At 27.0% G+C, this 11,886-nt stretch overlaps 1 long non-coding RNA gene across 1 annotated transcript; it reads right to left on the bottom strand.

The window, feature by feature from the left end:
• Nucleotides 1-2,991: 2,991 nt before the first annotated feature.
• LOC132948204 (uncharacterized) lies at nucleotides 2,992-4,213 on the bottom strand. The gene is made up of 3 exons (XR_009665008.1): nucleotides 4,087-4,213; nucleotides 3,222-3,323; nucleotides 2,992-3,161 (listed from the first exon to the last, which is right to left on the bottom strand). It is a non-coding gene; the product is annotated as an uncharacterized LOC132948204 (long non-coding RNA).
• Nucleotides 4,214-11,886: the final 7,673 nt, after the last annotated feature.

Genomic DNA, 11,886 nt, shown 5'->3' with positions numbered 1-11,886 from the left:
AAAAAATATTTTATTTATTATTGCATTTAGATTTTTTTTTTAAAAATATTTTAAGAAATATTTCATTTGGATTTTAATAAATTAATTTCATAAGTTTTGCGAAAAAATATTTTAATTTATTATTATTGCATTTCATTTTTCTGATCATTTTACACATTGTTTTCTTTGTGATCTTTTATTTTTATATAAGGCACTGCGCCAGGACCGGTATATATATACTACTAATATATGTCGTACCTGCTCGTCAAAAACATTGAATTATATGTATTAAATGATAGTAATTGTATAAAATAATAGCGCGTCATATATATGTATAATATATACTTATTTATTCAACGCTAAATACAAAAAAATATTAAATAAAACTCACCTGCCTAAATTATTGTTTTCTGGTGAGCTGTGATCTTAGTTGTGACTTGTTGAAAATGTTACAAATGGTAGCAGACTTGAAGTGCGCCATGCATTAAATCCCCATACTGTTGTTACTTGATATTATCTCTTTTAATACATGCATGCATCAATGGATACTATAATTATGATTAAATTCACTGATTACGTGGACAAGAAATTCATCACATTGTTAAATCTAACAGTGAAATTAATCATAATTACCTATATTTGAATGTTGATCGCCTCCACAGTGACCAGTAAAGTTATGGTCTACAATCAATGACAGATGAATATATTGTGAGAGAACATGACTGTTATAACGATATTACTTCAGACCAGATTCATTTAAAACAATATATGTCATACCTACTCGTCAAAAACATTGAATTATATGTATTAAATGATAGTAATTGTATAATATAATAGCGCGTCATTAATATGTATAATATATACTTATTTATTCAACGCTAAATACAATAAAAATATTAAATAAAACTCACCTGCCTAAATTATTGTTTTCTGGTGAGCTGTGATCTTAGTTGTGACTTGTTGAAAATGTTACAAATGGTAGCAGACTTGAAGTGCGCCATGCATTAAATCCCCATACTGTTGTTACTTGATATTATCTCTTTCAATACATGCATGCATCAATGGATACTATAATTATGATTAAATTCACTGATTACGTGGACAAGAAACTCATCACATTGTTAAATCTAACAGTGAAATTAATCATAATTACCTATATTTGAATGATGATCGCCTCCTCAGTGACCAGTAAAGTTATGGTCTACAATCAATGACAGATGAATATATTGGGAGAGAACATGACTGTTATAACGATATTACTTCAGACCAGATTCTTCTAAAACAATATAAGTAGTATATATATACCGGTCTTGGCGCAGTGCCTTATATAAAAATAAAAGATCACAAAGAAAACAATGTGTAAAAAGATCTGAAAATTGAAATGCAATTATAATAAATTAAATTATTTTTTCGCAAAACTTATGAAATTAATTAATTAAAATCCAAATGAAATATTTCTTAAAATATTTTTTAAAAAAAATCTAAATGCAATAATCAATAAAATATTTTTTAATAGAATTATTCTATTAAAAATAAAAATCTAAATGCAAAAAATGTATTAACAAGAAATTGAAAAAATTAATTTTAAAATTAAAAATATAATAAATAATAAAATAATGGATACAACTATCAAAAATTTTAATAAATTACAAAAAAAATGAAATGCAAAGAGAAATAGAAAAATCAATATTAAATAATGAAATCTTTGTTGAGTTTTGTAAATATGAATATTATAATACTTATAATAATAATTATATTAAAATAATGAAATATAATCTAAATAAAATTCCAATTAAAGGAAATATTTTAATTGTCGATCATGGAGATAATATTTCTGGAAACGGAAAGCCTTATGCTTCTAAAATACTAGAATCACCAACATGGCTTGAAATTTGTAAAATACCAAATGATTTAATAAATACAACCGGTACTTATTTTTTCAAATATCTCCATGATATTTGTGTCGTTAAAAATTTAGGAAATATTAAAATATGTTGTCTTGGTATGGGAGGTACAGATTTCGATCACAAATTGCTTAGAATATAACTATATTATTAGTTTAATTTTTAATAGAATTGTTCTATTAAAAAAAAATGTTCAATATTTACCATTTCCCATTTCCCATTCGGGTGAGCGTTATTAAAATCCAAAAATCTTTAAAAACGATTTTACACTATGTTACCACGAGGGGGACTTATAAAGAATTAAAATTAAAAATGTTTGACGCAAAAATAAACATTCTAACATGAATAGAAACGGAGTTATACTTAAATGAAAAATATGAAGCGGGGGTTAATCTTTTAATATGTAGTGTAGATAAGCATATAAAACATATCTGTGTTGATCCGACTTGAAAATACCAAATAATAAATGAAATATAGGACTTGTAATATTTAACTCTGTCGAATTATACGAACTCATTATTAATACAAAAAATTCAAAAAAAGATTCATTTAAAACAATATATGACGTACCTACTCGTCAAAAACATTGAATTATATGTATTAAATGATAGTAATTGTATAATATAATAGCGCGTCATGAATATGTATAATATATACTTATTTATTCAACGCTAAATACAAAAAATATTAAATAAAACTCACCTGCCTAAATTATTGTTTTCTGGTGAGCTGTGATCTTAGTTATTGTATCATTGCGCCCTGCAATAAATCTCCATGTTGTTGTTACTTGTTATTAACTTTTTCAATACATGCATGCATCGATGGATACTATAATTATGATTAAATTCATTGATTACGTTGACAAGAAATTCATCACATTGATAAATCTAACAATGACATTTATCATAATTACCTTTATTTGAATGTTGATCGCTTCCAGAGTACTGACCACACTGCGCACTGCAACAATGCAATGGTAATCCTTGAATTCTGTACTTGTGGTGCTGATTTCCATGTGTTTATAAGTTATAAAAGTGTGGATATCCGAATATCCGATATTCTAAGTATTTTATATAATATATAAGATATTCACACAATTACCTGTTATCCTCCCATTTCCACTTAAATACTCTTCGCATAGTGTAACATCGAAGCTTTTAGAGACGCTACAACTGGACATTCTCTTATCGTACGTTTTCTTACTGCAGTACACGCTGCAATGAATGCTGGTTTAACCAATCAAGTAGGCACAGGTACTGATATTTAAATGTACAATATCTATAAAAGTGTGAATATTCTATGTATTTTATATAATATTACACAAGTGACAAGTCTTACACACTCATCATATTTCTGCACATGGACTCTTCGGTCTTCGCATGGTCGATGAAGCTTACACATTTATGTCAACCGAATATTTATAGCAGCTTCAAACCGTATCTATAACAATTAACAATATACACACATTGAAAATAGACATATGTCTGTATCTATGAATAATGAGTACATAATATAATAGTGTAATTTTAACATAGTGAATTTCTCATTAAATTTGAATTTAAATTATGCTTCAAGGCTTGTTACAAAGAAATATTTAATATTTATGTTTTTTGACGAAAAAATGTTGATATATTATTTATAATTTATGTAGAATTATTATACTTAGTTACGTAAAAACAAATAAATATCTACTGGATAATATATTGTAGATTTAATAAGCATATATTATTTTATATTTATTATTGGAGTATTTAACAACTTGATCATCAATTGTGTGACATTTTATTTAATAATTTATTAAACTTACAAAAAATAACTATACCAGAGGCATATGAGTATATAATATGGCATGTAACCAAACATTTTGTGGTATACTCAAAATAATTTAAAAAAATATTGAATCAAAAAATAAGTAACTATCATTCATGTATTTTTCTTGATTATAATATATTTTGTTATATATTGTTAAGTGTATAATGCTGTAAATTTTGTCTGTTTACCTCCATAACAAGTGCCTACGCTTCAAAAACATTGAATTGCATGTTAGGATATCCGATATTCTAAGTATTTTATATAATATTACATAAGTAATGTAATCGTGACATACTAAAATAATAATAAGAAGATAAAATTGAAATTCGAGTCCCCTTCAAATATAATATGTATAATAATATAACATTTTAAATGAAAAAATAATATTTACCGAAAGCATAAATAATTCCGTTGAACGTTTGTACCTTCCAGCCGGAGGGATGAAGACGTTCAAACAAATAACGACAATCGCGTTTCAAAAACATTTACCACTGGCTATCGGGTAGTACGGACGTGTTGCGGAGCGCACGCCGACTGAATGACTGATGGCGTTAGCCGGCATGCAGCGGAACTGTTGCCACTGGCACTATCCACTTGCCCACGACTGTCCTGGCGGCTGGCTGCGCAACACGGTGTCACCGTCACCGCCTTTTATGAGAGCGCGGCTAGTATCGATATACTCACATTATCGATAGTGTTCTCTGACAATCGATATATTTATAAAATAATTTAATCGTGTTCTTTTATAATCATTTTTGTACGAGTTGTAAGACGCGTTAACTATTCAGTGTAATAATTAAAGTTAAAACTACAATTAAGAGGACGTGGACCCGCAAGTGTTGTCTCCGTATTACACACGTACGACATGGACAAAACGCGTTTACGCAGTCTGAGTAGAACTTGCTCAATTTTGGTTTTATATTAAAAATACCTATTATAAAATTGAATTGTGACAATATGTCTGAGGGCCAGTCGTGTCGTTTTTTTAAAAAAATTAAATTTTGAAAAGTTAAAGGTATTTTTAAAATGTATGATACAAATCCGACTGTTTAAGAAGCCACGATTTTATTCGTCATTTCTGCAGTAGCTCAACTGTAATCTGTTTTTATGTTTGAAATATACCTTTAATATTATGTCTGTTTGCGAAAAATGTACATGCACAATGCACAGATAATATCATTGTTTACGCACTCTGTGTTTGTGTCGTAAATAAAGACTGGCCGAAATTATAAACTACAAATGAATATAAATGTTGTTACATAAATATAAAACTATTTGTCTATTTATATTAAATACATGAAAGTTGTATGGAAAACGCCGATCATTTTATTTGAATACCACGACTAGCTGAATTAGGTATATAAATTGGAATCTAGGAAAAAAAATCCCCAAAGCTATATCTAACCGTACTGTTGGGTACAACGGCTGTTAAAAATAATAAAAATATGTACAATTTGAATGATAATTATTATATTATTATAATATTCATAAATATGTATATATTATATTATGATGTTGCTGTATAAATATTTTTTATTTATTTATAAACAGATAGGTATATACCCGTTACTAATAAAAATTAAAAATACAGTAAGTTGAATCTCAATTTGACAAATATTATACTGAATTTAAATAATATTCTATTATAAATGAGTTAATATTTTTAAAATTAATCGTATTCCTGGTTATGAATCCTAACATCTTAAATGGTTTTTTAACTTAAGTATTAATATGTAATTATATACTACAATATTATCAATTTTATAATAAAAGACAATAGACATAACTAATAACATTATCTAGACGAAAAAAAGTAATATAGGTAACACCTCAATTATTTATATCTAGTGGGAGGTAATTTCGACGACCATTATATAAGTAACAAATTTGTTTAGATTTTACTATAAAATTAAAGTATCATAGTCAATATATTATTTCTATTTACGATATACCTACGCCACTGGGATGAAAAAATGCAAACTTCTAATAAAATTTAAAGTTAAGATTATTATCTAGGCAATATCATAGGATTTTATATTATATTAATTTTAATATAGAGAGTTATACAAGAAGTTCCATCACTGGATGGATTCTTCTCTCAAGCCTCCAACCCATCAACTTCTACAGCGCTTGTACTCATTGTAAAAAAAATAAATTTATAGATAGTATATTAAATTAATGTAACACACACACAAAAAAGCGTGTTATGAGTTTATTTATTATTTTATGATGTACAATTATATATAAGTATTTGCTTTATGGATTTTGGATTTTATTCAACAGTACAGTTAGGTATAGCTTTGAGGATTTTTTTTCCGATTATATATATGACCATAAATTGCGTTATCGAAAAAATATAGTTGCAACTTTGAGGTTACTATATAATAATTATTGATTAGTTAAAATGTATTGTTTATTATCGAGATACTCGATAAACGTAGCACCGATTTTTAGGTGTGCTCATTTTTTTCCGGGCGAAGTCGGATGATCAAGCCCGGATTAAGGATCAATTGGGCACCAGGACACCATACACTTAGTGGGCCCCCTTTCAACGTTAACTTCAAAATAATTGCATATTGACGAATTTATATTATTGTATAATTTTTTACATAATATGTCATTGTACACGGGTTTTTTTTAACAATTATGGATCGATGATATGGAATTTCGTTAAAACAAAAAGACATGTTTCTTTATTTTTAACAGGAAATTTTTTTAGACACGCAGTTGTATACTAATAAAAAAATTGACTTTATTTTTTCAAAAGGTAACCACTATATTTTTTATGAATTCTGGTAAAGCTTTTTTCCTAAACATTTTGACAGTCAATTGATCAATTTTGGTTCGCTAAGTTATTAACTATGGTCCTCTAAAGTTTAGTATAATATTATGCTTTTAACTGAAATACCTAATTTACAAGACCTAAATAATTTTTTTTTATGACTACCTTTTTATATACTTCAATAGTTAAATCAGTAATCTAAAATGCTCAAAAAAAAAAAAAAAAATATAAACAAAATTGTAGGCAAACGTAGTTTGATTATTTATAGTAATTTTTCGTGATATAAAATTGAGAACAATTTTATTTTATAATTATTAATAATAATTTACCTATTATACCTAACTTACTTGAATATTTTTTTTTTAAACTGTATTAGACGGGTTAAAAAAAATATATTTTGGGGATAAAGACGGGCCCCCAAAATCAATGGGCCCCGGTACCGTGCCCCCCCTTAATCCGGGCTTGCGGGTGATACAGCTTATATTAATATAAGCATCCTAAGCCACAAGTCTACAAGTTACAACTAATAATATTAATATGAATAAACAGTGAAGCTATGTCCTACGTGAACGCGGTGAGTGCGGACGAATTATATTCTGACCATAGTTGAAATATACAAGCTTAGTGCATTAATTATACTTATACCCCTTCTAGATCAAATATTGCGTTCCAAACGCATGCGAAAATCAAACTGTTTTGTTTTTCGCCGCGTTTGCCGCGTTCACGTAGGACATACGTTTACAGACATTTACGTAGCTCTAGCGTAAAGGTTTGCATTTATACTGCATTCGCTTACGTAGATTGAAGTATTTATATTAAACTATTATAACATTCATTTTTCCAATAATAATTAATCTTAAGAGGACGCATATGTTGTCTTTGTCTTACAAACGCGTAACATACAAATTTACGCTCAGAAATTCACATTTTATGCAGTTAGCTTAAAAATTTGAGTCAGTCGACCTATTATGAAACTTGATGATAAGAAAATTATTTGTATTTTGTTGGATGTTTTTTTACGATAATTCAGTTTTTAAGTAAGTTATTGCGTGTATAATAAATGTTAATTAAAAATGCTAACAACTCATTTAAAAACTGAATTATTGTACAAAAAACTTCCGACAAAACACAGATAATGTTCTTACCATCAAGTTTCATAATAGGTCGATTCACTCTAATTTTTGAGCTAACGGATCTAATGCGAACATTATTTCTAAGTTAGTTAGGTAGGTACTTATTTGTAATTTTTAATTGTATAAAAATCACATTTAAGCATATCGAAGTAAAAATTGAATATACCTACTTAAAAACTTAATTAATAAAATATTTTTTTAACTGCACAAAAATATAGTACATTAAAAAAAAAAGGTGGATAAGTGGATGTCGCTCTGCTGTACAATAGGTTACAAGTGGGTCACTGTAATGAATGGTGTTAAATTTGAATTCAATGATATAATATCATTGTATAAGAAAAACGATTCTGAGCGAAAACGGTCAGTCAGCCTATGATATTACCAAGTATATTTGATGATATTATTATGAATAAAGTAATTTATATATAACCTATTTACGTGGAGCCTTGTTTAAAATTTTCAATCCATAAAAGTTAAACATTTTATACATTTTTAACTACAAAATAATTAATAAATTATAAATTTGATAAATGTTGTCAAAATTTGAACTTTAAATGCTTATAAAAAAAAATTGTGCCTATGTATTTTTAATATTTTTCAACTGCTATTAGAACGATATATCAGGAGCCTTTGATTAAATGTTCACGCTTTTTTACCCAACAAATAAAAATTTATTGATATTTATAGAAAAACAAGCTAAAAAAATTGAAAACTAACAATGACCGTAAACAGCTCAAAAACAGTCAAAATATTTTCAAAATTTTATGGTGTATAGAAAATGCTAATATAAACATTCAGTGAAATTTTCAAGTATCTGCAATCATTCGTTTTTTGATTACAATAAAATAAGAAAATTGTTACATGAGAAATCGAGTGAATATCAAATGTTGTATAAATATAAATTTCAGACGCTCATAAAAATTTAATTTAAGTTTCTTGTAGACATTTTTGTTTTGATAAAGGTAGACAAACTTATGAGTAATCTTATATTACATTTTCAAATCTTAGATTTAAAAAGAAAAATTTTTATGAATTCTCAACTCAAAATAATTTGCTATTATTCGTGATTTTTCCGTATTTTGTCAAAATTTGAACTTTAAATGCTTATAAATAAAAACTGTGACTAAGGATTTTTAATTTTTTTCATCTGTCTTTGAAACAATAACCTAGGAGCCTTCTATTAAATTTTCAAGCTTTTTTACTCGACGGATAAAATTTTATTGATATTTATAGAAACAAAAACTAAAAAAATTGAAAACGGACAATGGCCGTAAGTAGCTCAAAAAGAGTCAAAATATTTTCAAAATTTTATGGTTTATAGAAAATGCTAATATAAACATTCAGTCAAAATTTCATGTCCCTACGGTCATTTGTTTTAGAGTTACACCAAAAACCAAAATCGATTTTTTCGAAAACAGATTTTGCGTAAAAATTCCCGTTTTTCCTTAATTTTTCTTTTGTTTTTCACGTAGTTTTTGAAAAATACTGGGAAATTTTTACTTTTGACTCCCCAGAGTACCAATTAGATTTACTTTCCTATCAGAAAAGTTACTGTTGAAGAAAATCCAAGCACTTTTACTGTCCTAAAAGGTGATGACAGACACACAAAAAAAAAAAATTTTAAAAATAAATTAAAAAAATAAAAAAAACACACACATCATTGTAAAATCAATACATTCATCGCTTCGCTTAGAATCTAAAAGTTAACGAGTTCCTACCTATTTGGGAAAATAATTAAAAATTAAACCGACCTGCTTACGCCCTAATAAAACAATAGTTTGTCAGAAGTAAACCATCGGTATCTACTATCTATCTATATCAGTATGACGGTATTTCTCTTTCTATCTCTAAACCCATCCCATTATCCCAATATATGTTTGGTGAGAGCTTTTAAATATTGTATTACGTCGTAAAGAAATTGTAGATGCTACATATTTTTACAATCTATACTGAGAAGTGGATTCTGTATAAATGAAGGGTGCCAAGTAACCAATAGAAATGAGGTAGGAAGTTAGTTAGCAACTCTCTAGTCCCCACATTTTGGCAAGATGATTATCTTCATATGTTCGTTGCGGAAATACACACTAATGCAGTGTTTCTCAATCTTTTTTGTACCGCGACCCAAATTTCCCTCGAAACATCTTTCACGTGGTTTAACTTTTCAAAAAGTAGTTATAAAAAACAAAATTTGTTTATTACTTTTATTAGGTGTTTATTATTTTATAGGTTTATAATCAATATATTTTTACAAAATAATGTACTTTTAATAATAAGGCGTATATACGTAATATCCGTCGTAATAAATAAATATACCATGAATTATTATTTATTACCCACGTAATTATTGGTACTATATTACTATAATAATATAAGTATAATATTAATAATAATTAATTAATATACTAATATACTAATATATAATACTAATATTAATTTAACATACATTTCTTGAAATCTATATAATTCAAAAAAATTTTCACGTCCCACCAAAAATTGACTGACGATCCACTGTTTGTGAAGCGCTGCACAAATGTATACCCATACACACATAAAACTGTGAGGTTGTTTTGAGTTCTTTGTTAGTCAATTCCATACACATTCGAGCGTTAAATTTCGCTCAGGGCCCAAGGAGTGTTGATTTGACTACGCTGTGTACTTAACGTTTATCTCCAGGTAGGACGACCAATCTAAGATAGTCAAAATAACTATTATTTTTAGTTTTAATTAACTTCATAAAAATTATAGTTGCAACTACATAGCTATATGTTAACGCAACTATTTCATGGAGTTACAAAACTACTGATTTGTTTGTTAAAATGTGTAAAAAAAATGCAAAATGCATTAACGCACGGCTCGGTTTCGAACCGCATACAATGGCTAAAATGGGAATTCTTACCCAAAGCCTAACCGACTGAACAACTACCTAACACATCTTACAATGGGAAAACGGTATTATTTAAATGGAGATCTAAGTACCTATTATTTGACTACTAAGGTAAGATTAACTGTAATTTGTATATGAATTGCATCCCGATATCTGTTTATCGTTAGCAATAAGACAAAATTATAATATACATATTTATTTATACTACCATAATAGTAAAAATAGTAATGTAATCATTAACCAAACTTGTGATTGGTGGCAATCGGTTGATGACAATAATTGATATCGATATTACCTATAATTTATAACATTATTTTATCATGAATAAATCAACTACATAACTAGTTATAACAACGTTCATTTATACTTATTTTAACTGTTAAAATAATTCAGATAATGGCTTGAAACTTGTAGTAAAACTAACCATCCAAAAATATTAAACTAAATAACTTCGATTCTCAAAATTGCAATTCTAATGAGTTATTTCAATACCTTCAAATAGTGAAGGTACTATATTTAGATTAACGTTTCATGTCAGTTAATATGACTGACACATGTAGTTAACTTCAATTTTATTGGTCAAGAACATAGTAAAGAGTTAAAACAACTAGGTATCCCATTTCTATGTGTGTACTATATACATACGCTCAACACATAATTGATATTGGATAAGCTACCAAGCTCTAGCTGTAGTATTGTAGTATGTTATACTTATTATTCATACAGGAAATAATATTTTATAAAAGTATAATATTATATTATATATATTATAATACATTCCTATGGTAAACGGTAAAACAAGTCCGCGGAGAAAAAATTGTAACGTTCAGTGTATGCAAAGCTAGGCAAGTTAACCAATTTTTTTAACTAGTTAAAGTTAAGTTATCCTAAAATCAAAAATAACTAAGCTAAGTTAAAGTTAGTTTTGAAAAGTTACTGAATTTGAATAACTAAGTTAAGTTACGAATTTTCATGAAAATAATAACTAAGTTAAGTTAAAAGTTAAGTTACTTTTTTTTTAAATACCTTTAACTTACTCTTAAATGTTTTTTTTATCTCATCGTAGGAAAATAACTAGTTTTGGTATAAAGTAAAACAAATTAATAACAAATGCACAGACTATATTATTTTATAAATTATACAACTGTTTTAGATTATTGTTATAGCTGTACCTTACATACAGATAAAAATGATGTATTTGCAGTATAATTTAAATATTAGTATTTATTTATTAAAAACAATTAAATAGTATTTGAATCTTGAAATATGATTTTTTTCGATTTGTTTCCATTAAAATACAATAGAAATATAGAATGGAATCTAGTATAATATAGTACCTATTTAATCATATTCTACTCAAAAAATATAAATTAATCTACTGCTGCTAGTTCT

Source organism: Metopolophium dirhodum, chromosome 7 (assembly GCF_019925205.1).
Source record: "Metopolophium dirhodum isolate CAU chromosome 7, ASM1992520v1, whole genome shotgun sequence".
Taxonomy (NCBI): domain Eukaryota; kingdom Metazoa; phylum Arthropoda; class Insecta; order Hemiptera; family Aphididae; genus Metopolophium; species Metopolophium dirhodum.
The sequence above is the reverse complement of the archived record's forward strand: the minus strand, read 5'-3'. Positions and strand labels throughout refer to the sequence as shown.